Here is a 14,385-nt window from a genome sequence, read left to right as displayed (position 1 = left end):
AGAAAAATGAAAGGGAAAAAGGAATTTCATGTATCAAGTAATTTGGAAATCCAGCCAGATGAACCCCATTTGCTTTAAGTGCCCAGAAACAATCCTGTTTGGCTCATGGCTCCATTCTCTGCCCTCACAGTTCTGTCTCCTGGACTTGCAACTCTGCTCTCAGCATCATCCCTCCTTTTTTGGGGAATGTAGCATATGTGTGTTGGCAGTGGCCTAGTTTTATCAGTCTGTTTCTTGCCAGGAATTTCTTGGGGTCTTTTATTTTGTACTCTTTTGTCCCTTTCAATCCAAGCTGGCAGAAGTCCTGTTATGTAAAATTCTCATGAATCATGTGAGTTTCTTATGTGTGCTCATAGGGATTCACTCCGTGAAGCAAAAACCTCATCTCTAGATCGTTCCTGGAAAATCCTTTATCTATCTTTGATTTTTTACTGAGATGGCTGAGGGAATATGCATTTATGTTTCCGAGATGCTCTCTGGTTCAGTTGGTCAGATCTGAGAGTCACACTCTTAACCTCTCCCCAGAATCTGTGTGATTAAATACTGTAACCTCATCTTTCTAAGATGTTAGCAAAAGACCATGTGCTACCACTGAGTACTTTCCCTAGGATGTACCTTTCTGAGGGGATATGTCTTAATTTTAGCAGCTTTTGCCATCTCCAAAACCATCAAGTCCTAGTTCCTCTTTCTTTAACAGTTCTCCCTAATTTACGTCTCTCCTCTCTTACCTCACTGTAAACAGTAAGAGGAACCCAGACCACATTTCTAATATTTTACTTGGAAACCACCTCAGCTAATGTCCAATCTTGTCATTACAAGTTACAATTGCACTAAGCTCACCACCACTCTAGCAAGTATTTCCTTTCCTTCACTTTCCAATAACATTTGGAGGTCTCAACAGCAGGGATATAAGGCTCATATTTCTGTTAACAGGCTGTGCCCAGTAATTCAGAAATTCTCTTGGATGACTTATGTTCCGCCACACTTCTCACTTTCTCTGAGCCCATACTGGTAACATCTTTGACATCTGCATTTCTGTTAACAATCTGTTCAAGGTAATCTGGACTTTTTCTGTCATGCTTCTCGAAATTCTTCCAGGTTCTGCCAAATACCAAGTTCCCAACCACTCTGCATATAAGTTTTTATTACAACAGCATTCCATTTTGGGGGACCAAATATGTCTGTTTTCTACTGCTACTGTAACATATTTTTACAAACTTAATGTTTTGACATAACACAATAAGTCAGAAGTCTAATACAGTTTCACCACAATAAAATTAAGGTGTCAGCTGGGCAACATTCTCCTCTGGAACATCTAGGGTGGAAGCCATTTCTTTTTCTTTCTGGCTTCTAGATGCAACTGGCATTCCTTGGTTTATGACCCCTTCTTCTGACATCTTCATGGCCAGCAACATTACAATCTCATAAATTGTTTTACAGTCCTTTTATCTTCAACTACAGCTGAGAAAGTTTTTCTGCTTATAAGAATTCACATCATTTGGTTGAGCCCACCTAGATAATCCACAATAATTTCCCCATCCCAAAGTCCTCAATCTTAATCGTATCTACAAAGTCCCTTTTGCCATGTAAGCCAACATATTTATAGGTTCCAGGGATTAGGACATAAACATTTTCCCTCTTGGGGAAGAAGAGGAAGGGGAAGGAGGCATTACTTTGACCACCAAGCTATGGAACTTACTGTACCACAATGCAATTAGAAGTTAATCAGAAAAGTAGAGAAAATATCCTCTTCATGATGAATCAGTTAAGACAACTGATAATATTGAATTTCTTTATATAGTGGGTAAGAAAATAAGACAAGTCTAGAGAGATCTTGGTTGAAAAAGTGATTAATTTATAATAAAAAGATACATATGATTTGTTCCCAGCTAGTTGACAATTTCAGGTGCTATAGAGGATTGATCAAAGCTCCAAAGTCAGTTTTCAAAAGCTATATGCAAAGGGAAAAGAGATCTGAAACTCTACTTCTCTCTAATCTATCTATGTGTGGATATGCTTCAAGATGGTGTTAGAGTTGAAAGGTCAATAATAAAAGAAGTAGTGTATCTTTATACAAAGTCACCCTAACAAAATTAAGATTAATAAATCAGGAAATTGGAAGAAGAAAATGAGATCTGTTCAAAGGCTCTAGGGACAGTATAGATAATGAAATCAAAGGTATTTCATCAAAATCTTGGTTCAATTAAGTGGGTTCTTAAGTATTAAAAGAAACAAAGCTACCATAACTGGCTTCCCAAAGGCCATTTCCAACCCATTTTTACCCTGCTGCCTTTTACCTAAAGAGGTCTGAAATATAAAACTGTATAGTCAGGACACCTGGTTTGGGGCTATAAGAAAAGTTTAAGTCATCTGTAAAATTCAAGTGGATAGATGATACTTTGCTTTCTTGACTATAACCCTACCATTTCCCACTTCTCCTTGCCTTAGATGGGAAAATGATGCTTTAAACTGAGGCAATAGTCTTGTTGCCATAACGTTCCAGGTAGGAGAACTGCTGAGGTGCTGGCCATCACACCATGAGGGACATCAAGCAAACCACTACAAATTGCATCTTCTTTGAGTCTAATCTTGATTTGTTTCTAATTAATAAAGTCAGTGAGTGAACGGCTTGTAGTAATTCTAATCATATAAAAATATTTGTAAATTGAATTAATACTGGAGATTTGCATGGGAGGAGGGCCTGGTTCTTAACCACTGAATACATGAATCATGGAATGTCATTCTTGTATACTGATGCAAGAGCTCTTTGAGATGCAGAGAGCTGGACTGAGCAACAGCTCATGAGGCAGGCCCATGGCATGCAGTCGGGAGGATATAATTACCAACATCACAACAAATAGAAAAAAAGGGAAATAAGAAAAAATTAAAACTATAAAATCAGACAGTAGAAGGTATAGTCTTAGGCGATAGTGAACTTAGAGACAAATAATTAATTTTCTCTAGTTTTCATTAATCCTGCTTAAATTCCATTCTGTAAGTTTTAAAGGTTTATTTTTTATAAAGCCTCCATATTTTTAGCATCTGCCCTTTCATCAAAAACGTCAAATTCGTGAAAGGAATTTTGAAAGCCACCCTATTTTCATGGAAACTGCATCTGTACTGTAAATGTGTCAGCAACCTGTCTGACTTTAACAGGATCTTATTCATGTCAGGCCGACTACAAGAGAAATAGCAGAGACAAGGACAAATGCCAGGTTTACCATTCTTTATTTGGGAAAGGTACGAACAATAAAAACTGCATATTCTACAAAATAAGATGCTTCCCACTTGTGGCATCTGATAAGTCTTAAAATATTGCCACAATGATCCAGATTTTACACTCGGATGTCCTCCAGCTACTTTGCATGCAACTAAGGGAATAATTGACACTATTCTAGTTTATAGGGAAGGAATAGATTCTGGTTATATTGGGCCATTAATTTGTTAAATGGTTATGAACAGCTTCCGCCCCCTTTAAGAATCATCACCACTAAAACTCTACTGCCTCCATTTGGGTGTTTGATTTGGGCAATTCCACATGCTCCATAAGAAATAATTTAGTATGTCTGTGAGATAGATGACAGGGTTTGGATCTTTTCTCCTGGGAGATTTAACCTGGAAATTCTTTTCAATGCTAATGGTAGTTATTCATGTCAAGGCTGGCATATTGATGGAGGAATATACTCCTAAATCTGTTTTTACAGTTTGTGTATACTTGGAAGGATTTTAGCACCATATGGCCCTTAAAGATTTGTTGTCAGTCAATCCACAGTGGTTACAAAGTCACAAGTATATTGTTCTTACAGGTGCTTCACATCTCCATTCTGAGAGAGAAACTCAGATGAAGATGTTCACTGCTAAGAGAAAGGTGAGAGATGTACCCAGTGTGATAAGATAGTCTCACTTATGTTTATACCACCCACTCCCACATACAACAGTAATCCGGAGAGATGCCGAAGACTATTGGATGAGTGATACATACATTTTCCCTTATGATGTCCCTACAAGAGGATAGAAGAAATAAAGGAACGGTGATGCCAGAGCTGTTGGTCTCTGGAATGAAAATCTGACTAGGAATTAGCATATAGCAAACCAGTGAAGAGATCAGACTGCCAGAGTTCAAATTCTAGCCATGCCTCCTTCTAGCAGCATTGTCTGAGTAAAGTTATTTAATATCTCTCTTCCTCAGGACTTTCATAGATAGAGTAGGTAAATAATAATATACCTACTTTGAATTAAAATCAGTTTATATAGTTAAGCCATTAAAGCAGAGCCTGGGATGTGGTAAAGTACTGAATAATTTTAGCTCTTAGTACTATGAGGATCACTCTGTCATTAAGCCCCTTTGTGCTCGCAGAGACTTATTTAGAATCTTCACATGTTTTAAGAAGATAATTATTCTTGCCTAGCATACATCTCCTTTTTATAAAGGGAGGGAATATACGTGACCAGGTTTTGAAGCATAAATAATAATATAAATGTAAGTGAAAAGGACTAGCCTTGTAAGCCCTTCATCTATGGGGTAATTGATTTAAAGTCAAAGATGTCATGACAAAAAGAGCTCATTCACTTCTTGTCCTAAGCCCAACTTCTGGATATTCAAAAAAAAATCACTTATAGATATGATTTGGAATTATTTAAATATTGCACATTTGGTAAATCATGATTATTTATTCAGTTTCCATCCAGAAATCTAGTATGTTATCAAATATATCACCACAAATCCCATCTTACTCTCTTATTACATCATCATTTTTTTTTCAAAATTTAGTTATCAATGTTCCAAACAACAATAATAATAAATCACAAAATTCCTGATAAATTATCACCGAGGAAGTCTTCAAAGTATCTGTGCAAATTGGATTAGACTTTATAATAGTTGATGTGGTAGACAGGATGATGACTACACAAAAATGTCATACATTAATCCCCAACATTTGTGAATATCTTGCACAGCAAAGGAGACTTTTTTTAAAAAAGATCTATTTACTTATTTATTTGAGAGAGAGAGAGAGAGAGAGCATACAAGCAGGGGGAAGGGCAAAGGAGAGGGAGAGTATCTCAAGCAGCCTCAGACTGCCAAGCTGCAGAGCCTGATGCTGAGTTCCATCTCATCACCCTGAGATCATAATTCAAATCGAAATCAAGAGTTGGCCACTTAACTAACTGAGCTACCCAGGCACCCCACAAAGGATACTTTTAATAAGTGATTAAATTATAGACTTGAGATGGGAAGATTATCACGGATAATCTTATCCAGATGGGCCCAACGTAATCAGAAAAGTTCTCCAAAACAGAGACCCTTTCCCAGCTGAGGTCAGAGAGACATGACAACAAAAGGAAAAGCAGGAGAGATCCAAAGTCGAGAAGAATTCAATGCACCATCATTGGCTTCATGGTAAAGGAAAGGGGCCATGAATCAAAGAATGTGGGCAGTCTCTAAAAATTGAGAATATCCCTTGGCTGACTGCTAGCAAGGTTAATCAAAAACTTTATCCCTATAACGACAAGGAAATAGATTCTCTCCTAAAGCTTCCAGAAGGCAGCACAATCTTGCCAGCCCACTTGGAACATCTGACCTCCAGAACTATAATATAAAAAATGTGCAGGTTTTTTAGCTTTTAAAATTGTGAAAATTTATTACAGCAACAATAGAAAAAGAAGAGAGTTGGCACACAATGTGCTTATTAATCTATGTACTTATTAATCTATGTGATTATTATTTTGCTAATTATATTATTACTAATTAATTTAGTATAATCATGTAATGATTATGTGCCTAGGAAGTCGTGTACCTAGGAAAATTCTTGGTCCTCAGTTTACATATGCAGCCCATCCCCATGGACTGATAGCTGAGCTCTGCTCTATATACTTGTATTTGGATACTCACAGAACTCTGATGGGCTAAAAGATACGTTTCTTTGAGAAGATAAGCAGAAGGAGATAGGGATTGACTTTGGAACAAGTGAGTATCCAAGCATGGGTAACTTCACTGCCTACTCAGAGCCAACTTGTAGGCCAACTCAGAGAAAGTCATCAAGACTATTTCTTTTAGAAAACTCTAGAGGGTTCTCGAAAATGTGATTTCTTGCGAAATCTGATGCCTTGAAAAAGTAATTCCAAAGTTGCAGTGAGAGAGTTTGACAAGAACAGTCATTCCTAACTGTTTTTCAGCCCACAACATCATTTAAATTGCTCCTGAAATACCACTTCAGTAATTTCCAATGGCTTCATGTGGAGAGCACGGGGCTGTGGTGCGCAGGAAACTAGGAACTGGTTCTCATGAGAAGCTAGTGAGGACTTCTCTGGTCTCTCAATCTAAATTGCAGCCTTGGCAAAACTACGCATTACCTTGCCTTGCTACATTTTTCTCCTTAGGACATGCCACAATATGGCACAAATGTAATGAGGAGTATGATCTCATTTTTGGATGTTGGATTGCTGACAGCTTTAAAACCTCCCGACTCTCCTTTTCCCTTCTGCCCCACATCTGGGCAAGCCGATCTGAAAGCCTAGTTCTCTTTGTTGATACTGGCAGGAGATTCAAACCCTGTAAGCCCCTGCCCACATATGGAAATCTTCATCCTGTCTCCCAATCCAGTAAAAGCCCAAGCAGGAGTCCTTTCCTTGCTTTCTCTAGTTATAATAGACCTGCCTGAGAGCCCTGCTGTGCTCTCCTCCCTGGAGAGACTTTGGTCATGTGATAGGACTGTACATACTCTCTTGTACGTGTATGTCATGTCACCAGCCTCAACATCTCAGCCAAATTTGTGGGGGAGGTTCCTCCAGATTTTACAAAGTGACCACACAATACATTTACTGATACAATTAAAATAAAATACATTTGCTAATACATTTACTAATTTCCTTTATTTATCTATATTGACTTTAGAATATAAACTCCATGAAGGAAAATATTCTGTCTATATAGTTCACTGCACCCAGAATAGTGTAGAGCACATGTTAAGATGCTCAGTTAGTTGGGATTTGTGTGTGTTTGTGCATGAATTATTTCTTTCTTGGTAAAATGTGTTTTCAAAGATCAAAAATAAATACCTTCATCAGTCACTTATTTTTCTGCAATGACTGAAAAAAAAGTTAAAACATTAAAATAGCTTTATAAATTCACCCCATTCCTAAAATATTGAAATACTCTAAGGACTGGTGTATAATACCAAATAAGAGAAACTTGGTATATATCTCATATCTTCATCCTAAGGAAATATTTATTGAGCATTGTATGCCAGTCAGTATATGAAGTACAAGGGTTCCTGTGATGAATAATATGGGTAAGAACCTTGATCTTGTGAAGCTGAAATTCTAGATATATTTCTGATATACTTCTCTTTTTTTCCCCAAACATGAAGATATTAAATGCCCCAATCTACCAGCTTAGAAGTCTGTGTGTAAATGTCAAAAGTTAATACCCTGCCTAGCTTCGGCAAAAATATCAGTTGTGTTTATGAAATTATCCAATGCCTTATTGATTGGTGAGGCAGAGATAACACCATTTTCCTCTTCTTGGACATGGGAAAAGACTCTATTCCTTGCACTCAGGTGAAGGGGCATCTGACTGAGTTCTGATCAATTATAGGTAGGAGAAGTTAATTAGAAGATACTCCTACTCCTGGCCTTAAAATTTATGCATGCAAAACTCCTCCTTTTCCATCACAGTCTTAGAAGCCATGTGTTTCAGATGAGTTCATGATAAAGTACAAGTCGTCAGGGACAATGTGTCACCCTTTGGAGAGGAACCATGAATGACTGACTCATGAATGAGTCATGAATGACTGCCACTGTGAAAGAAATAAAAATCCATTGTGATAAGGCTTTGAGATGTAGAGAGTTAATTGTTACTACAGCAGAACTTGGCTAGCCTGACAGGTACGAAAAATGGGATTTTTATTTACTGGCTTATTCTTATGCCCATTATAATCATTGGCCAGATTATCTCCAGTGATGATATTTCTTGATGCCAGCGATCATATTGACCACTTACCACTTTAAGAGTATTGTTATGAATAGTTAGTGCAGATATAAATGGAATTTTCAATCCCTGCTCATTTTCTAGACTTTGATATTAATACATCTACTCATTATTGAGTAGATTGGCTGTTCAATTTGAGTATATCAAATGCTGGATATTTCAAAGAAGCACAAAAATCTGTCACTTGGTATTTCACAACTGTGGTAGAGAGGTGAAAATAAAGGCACTGTCTTAAATATTTCTATTTCTCAGTTGGCTCCCTTCTCATTTTTCATTAGCTGCAGGGGATTGCCCTCTAAATGACTAATTAAGACTGCTGTCCTGAGGTACCCAGCACTCCCAAGTGATAATTACTTGAGATTAAAAGCCAAAGACCAACAGGCTTTAAAGTGCTTAATGGGGCAAAGTAACAAGGCTGATGTATGTGTTTCCCTGGCCTGTGGCAGAGATGGCCTAGGAAACATGGATGAATCTTGCCTCCTAGGAAGGGTGTCACTTTTAACACCTGCTGCTCAAATACCAAAAAGCTCAAGGAGTGGTGGAATCAACATTTATATTACAGGAGCAGCACTTAGAGAAAAGTGAAACACACTTGAAGTATCACCTCTTAGAGATGTGTCAATGGAAGGGTTTTTGTTGTTGTTGTTACTTTTTACTTTAAATTCATAACATTTCCATGATTTCAGGAGCATATATTCATGATTAACACATGTTGGATTAATATTCCACACCTCAGGAATAATCCCTGGCAGCCATGCTGGGGCTCCCATGCCTTGATCTCCGAGTGCCAGGTTGATTGGACTGTTTGATTTTTGGAAAGTATTTTGTCTCAGATATTAGTAGTAGGGATTTAGAGATCCTCCAAGTCTGTCTTTATAGTTTGAGCTGAGATGCACATGACCTTTTGGTGGGCATCTTCTACCCTGTGTCTGGAGAAGAAAGACCAAAGACGTATACAGAGAGAACGTTGAAGAGACATCAGGGGAAGAGAAGAAATGACAAACTACACAATCCCAGAGAAGGGTCACAGAATGGTAGTTCTTTTGGTTTCAGTTTCTAAGAATCACTAATCTCTGTGACCCTGGATCTGGTGCTATGTCCATACACTAATATGGTCTATTGTTTGTCTACGGTGTTGAAGTAGGTTTTGTTGCCACTCGCACTACCAATAACACAAAATATTGAGAAACGAATACATTTAAAATTAGCTTAAATAAAAATAAATTCTGTAAAATTACCTCATATCATCTCTCTTATAGTAAAATAACCATTCCATTTCACCTGCTATCTGCTATAGAGTGAACTAAGTACTGGGTATAAAAGAAATACTACCCTAAGGGACACTAAGGGAACACCTTAGTCACTGGTACATTTCAGGAAAAATTATTCTTCATGATAGATTCCACTGGTTGTTTGTATTACTTGGTTTAGGGTCACCAGAAACAGGAAATGGGGAGATGGGTGACCATTCTCTTCCTTAGTTCTTGCTCCTTCTATTTAGTTTTCTGCAGCGAGTTTCTCTGGCAAAGGGAAGAGCAACAATGGGTGTTACGGTTTGGGAAGTTGTTTTCCAATTTCCATGTTCAGCAACCACAGCACTTGCTGAGATTTATTCGCAGCAAGGAAATTGTTTGGGGAACATAATTTTTACAGAACATAGCAGCACTATATGCTTTTCACAGCTTCCACTGATACTTCAGGGGAAAGTGCAAACTTTTATAAAGCTGCAAAACAGATCTCTAAGGGGATTCATTTTAGCACAGTTAATAAAAGGTCTCAGAGTATTTTCTATTAAAAAAAAAAAAAAAAAAAAAAAAGGACAGAGAGAGAGAGAAGCAGGAAGCAGAGAAAGGAGACCAAGACATCAGGACAGTTCTTCTCTTGAAATAAATTACCCTGGATCTCAAAAGAGAAGAGTTGAAACTGGTATTCTATATAAGGAGCTCAGGTAGGTTTTGTGGTATATTTTCTCCAACCTACTTTCTCTTTAATTTGATGTTGGAGTGATATGGAAAAGAATAGGGATAACTTTTTCAGGCTTATTATTCTTCAATTTTGGTTTGAAGAGATATAGTCAAACAATTAAGAGAAGAAAGGCAAAAAGAAGGAGACATTTTGGGAGCACATATTGGAAATGCCAGCTAAGCATTTCTCAGGGCAGTGTTACAATGAAAATGCATAAAAGAAAAAATAAAGTGCCCCTCGTTTTCACTTTTGCCATGTGGGGCATTAGAGCTCATAAATGTAATTTTGTAGCTGAATAAGAAGGTCATTAAACTAGAAGTCTGTTAAGAAACTGTAAGAAATCTGGCAAGTTAAAAACTTACCTGTGCCAGGCAGCCAAGGTGGCTCAGCGGGTTAGCATCGCCTTCAACCCAGGGCGTGATCCTAGAGACCTGAGATCAAGTCCCATGTCAGGCTCCCTGCATGGAGCCTGCTTCTTCCTCTGCCTGTGTCTCTGCCTCTCTGTTTCTCTCTGTCTGTGTCTCTCATGAATAAATAAATAAAATCTTAAAAAAAAATTACATGTGCCTTAGTTTACACGCTAGTCGAATGGAAAACAGGAAATTCAAACAAACTAGTTCACTTGAATTTTATCTTAATTATATTCAGCAAAAGTATGTCATGCCTATCATGTCTATTTTAGCATGGTAGGTGCTCTAAGAGAGTTTATATAACCTTCAAAAATATTCTACAGCTTTAGGGTACTTTGGAGGATTAAGTGAATATTTGGAAACATATAACAGAATTCTGAAATATTGGATCTATTTTAAATATGACTCAAATGAAGAGTTAATTTATGTGATTTCCCTCTAACATAAAATTAAAAGGGGATAGGCTTCAAATAGATCCTTGTAGTAGAGAAGTTCGTAGGCATGTTCAAGCTTTGATAGAGGAAAAGTGAAAATTCAAACCTAGTATCTGGAACTGTATGTTCAATACATCTCTACCAATTTTCTCATAATATAATGCAATAATTTATGTTAACATGTTTTCTAAACTGAAAAAATCCTATGATGTGTCTGTATGCATGTGTACATTTATATGTTTATTCAAGAATGATTCAATAATTTATTCCTTTGATCAATTATCATTCTGTATGTACACACATGCCAAGCACTGTGGTAGGATTAAAGGGACAAATTCTCAAGAAAAAATGCCTTCACTCAAATGACTCATTCTCCAGCATCTCACATGAGCAAGTAAGTAAACAAAATAACCTGTCATCAGCTGGAATAGTGGCTTATTCTTTACTGAGGAGTAAAGAGGTATGTAATTGCCTAGGCTTTTTGGTGGGAATAAAAGTTAAGGAAGCTATATTGAAAGCTTCCCAAAAAAAGATTATTATTGGACTTTCCCCTCCACCCCCTGCTTTACTGAGGCATAACTGACAAATAAGTCTCTATATATTTAATGTATACAATGTGATGATTCTATATAAGTATACTCTGTGAAATGTTCACCACAATCAAGTTAATTAACATATTCATCACCTCACTTAGTTACATTTTCTGTATGAGAATGTTTAATATCTACTCTCTTCTTCAACTGCAAGTGTACAATACAGTATTATGAACTATAGTCACCATGCTGTACATTAGCTCCTCAGAACTTACCTGTCTTATAACCGGTATTTTAACAAGTTTACATCCTTTGACCAACATCTCTGCATTTCCCCCACCTCCCACCCCTTTCCAATCTGCATTATGTTAAATGGAATAAGCCAGATAAAGACAACTATTATATCATTTATATATGGAAACTTAAAAAAAAGTCAAACTTACAGAAATAGAAAGTAGATGACTATTGAATTTACTCATACAGAGTAAACATGTCTTACAGAATGTAAGGGAGAAGAGCAAATTCTGGGCAGAAAGACAGTATTTCCAAAGACCCAGACCCAGTGTCCAATTATTTGGGGAGTAACTGTTATATTTTGAAACAGACATCTGAATGGCAAAACATCAATCTAGGGTAGTTTGCAGGGGCTGAATTATAACTTTGTCATTATGGTTATAAAGTGACCAAAGGTAGAGCGCAAAGTCATGGATAGCTTTATTTAAGGAATTCACACATAACCACTGGTGACAAAAAAAGAAAACATAGGATAGTTGACATGTGTACCTCTTGAAGCCTTCAGACATGGATGAGGATGAGGTTGAATATGTATTAAAAAAAAAACAAAAAAACATTAACTCAGGGGCACCTGGTGGCTCAGTAGTTGAGCATCTGCCTTTGACTCAGGTCGTGATCCTGAGGTCCTGGGATCAAGTCCCACGTTGGGCTCCACAGGGACCCTGCTTCTCCCTCTGCCTAAGTCTCTCCCTCTCTGTGTCTCTCATTAATAAATAAATAAAATCTTTAAAAAAATAACCCGTTCCTCCTTTTGAAAGGGTATGAAACATATAATTTCCAGTGATTATAAACTATGAAAAACAAAAACAAAAAGAAGATGCACAGAGATAAACACTGTTAATATTTGTGTGATATTGTTTGTTATTTTCTCTGCATATTTGTAACTTATATCTGCTTTTTACAAAAGGCATAAAGATTTGCATACTTTTTTTTTGGTTGTAGCACCCATTCTTTAATCTGCATGCACAAATAAGCTTGACATTTCTTTTTTAAGAATAAACAACTACAAAAACTTCACTCTAGTAAAAACTTAATGAATCATGCAAGATAACAAATTGACTGAATAGAAAAAGTCAACCAATTTTTATCTTAAGCACAATATAAAGATGTGTACGACATTATATAAAAATAATTTAAATATTTTAAATAATTAAGTAAATTGATACAGATAATAGAAGAGTGATAGATAGATTCTATGCATTAGTGCATATAAAGTACTAATGCCCACAGAATGAACATGATGTTGCTTTATACTCCTGAAAAACTATTTGACAAAGTTTTGTCAATTAAGTCATGGCTATAGCAAGAATGAGAATCTTTGAGATGATTGAACATGTGGAAGTATGATATATTCATAAATGATAATCATTTCTATATGAGACCACAGCCCCTTCCTTTCTTATCAACCCTTCTTGCAAGTTTCAAGATAAAGAGAAAGATCTCATGATTTCTGTCCTAACAACAATGTAGGCAAAAGAGCTATTGTTCTTCTTTTCATATACAAACTGAGTTTTTGAAGCAGTTTCTCACAGCTGCTGTGGAATGGGCATTTCTCGGGTGAATCTCTTCTATCCGCAACACCTGTATCAAACAAGTTTCCAGGTCATCCAGCTGCTGATAAAGTCCAGTCAGTGTTTTTCCTTAACATTCTTATCCCAAACAACAGAAGTCAAATGAACAAACAACAACAACAACAACAAAAACAACAAAACAAAATGAAACAAAAGCCCAGCAAGGGAAATTAAATACTAAGGAATAAGATTTTATTGGGTAGAGTTGACCTTTGGAGAGCCACCAACCTTTATGATATCTAAGATTTATTTGTAGTCTCCTCATTCCCTGATACACAATTTTGACTATTTCTCATTAGGTTTTCACTAATCAATTTGTGTCTGTCTCCCATGAGTACTGCTATGGACTGCATTGAGACTCCCAGTCCCTAAATTCATATGCTGAAGCCCTAATCTCCAATGTGTCTATATTTTGAGATAAGGTCTTTAGTAGGTAATTGAAATTAAATAATGTCATAACAGTGGAATTCTTATATTATAGGGATGATGGTCTTTCAGAAAGAAAAAAATATGATAATATCTCTCTCCACAACTATACTCACTCTGGAAAGGCCATTTGAGGACACAGTGAGAAGCCAGCCATGTACAAACTGGGAAGGGAGCCCTTGCCAGGAACCAAAATTTTCAGCACCATGGTTTTGGACGTTCTGGCCTTCATAACTGTGAGGAAATAAATTGTCATTTAAGCCACCCAATCTAGTGTTTTGCTGTGGCAGTCTGAGCAGACTAAGGCAAAAGTACATTATGGTTCATCGTATGGGAGTACTATAGCTTATTCAACTGGTGCCATATATAAGGACATGTAAAACTGAGGTTTTGTATTATTAAAAATAGTTATATACAGAATTTGCACATTCATTGACCTCCTTAGGATAAATTAATATATGTAGAATCACTATATCAATATTACAAATTCTTTAAGAGTGGTTGATAGTGGTTGTCAAAAGATTTTGTAAATGTTAACTACTACGGTGGTGTATTTATTTCTCTATTAATTTCTCTATTATTTCTCTATTAATAGGTATGATTTTTAAATCTCTGCAGTTTAGGGAATCCTGGGTGTCTCAGCAGTTTAGCGCCACCTTCGGCCCAAGGCCTGATCCTGGAGACCCGGGATCGAGTGCCGCATCGGGCTCCCTGCATGAAGCCTGCTTCTCTGCCTCATCTCTGCCTCTGTGTGTGTGTGTGTGT

The sequence above is a fragment of the Canis lupus genome, chromosome 19 (assembly GCF_003254725.2).
Source record: "Canis lupus dingo isolate Sandy chromosome 19, ASM325472v2, whole genome shotgun sequence".
NCBI classification, from domain to species: domain Eukaryota; kingdom Metazoa; phylum Chordata; class Mammalia; order Carnivora; family Canidae; genus Canis; species Canis lupus.
Note: the sequence above shows the minus strand (reverse complement) of the source record.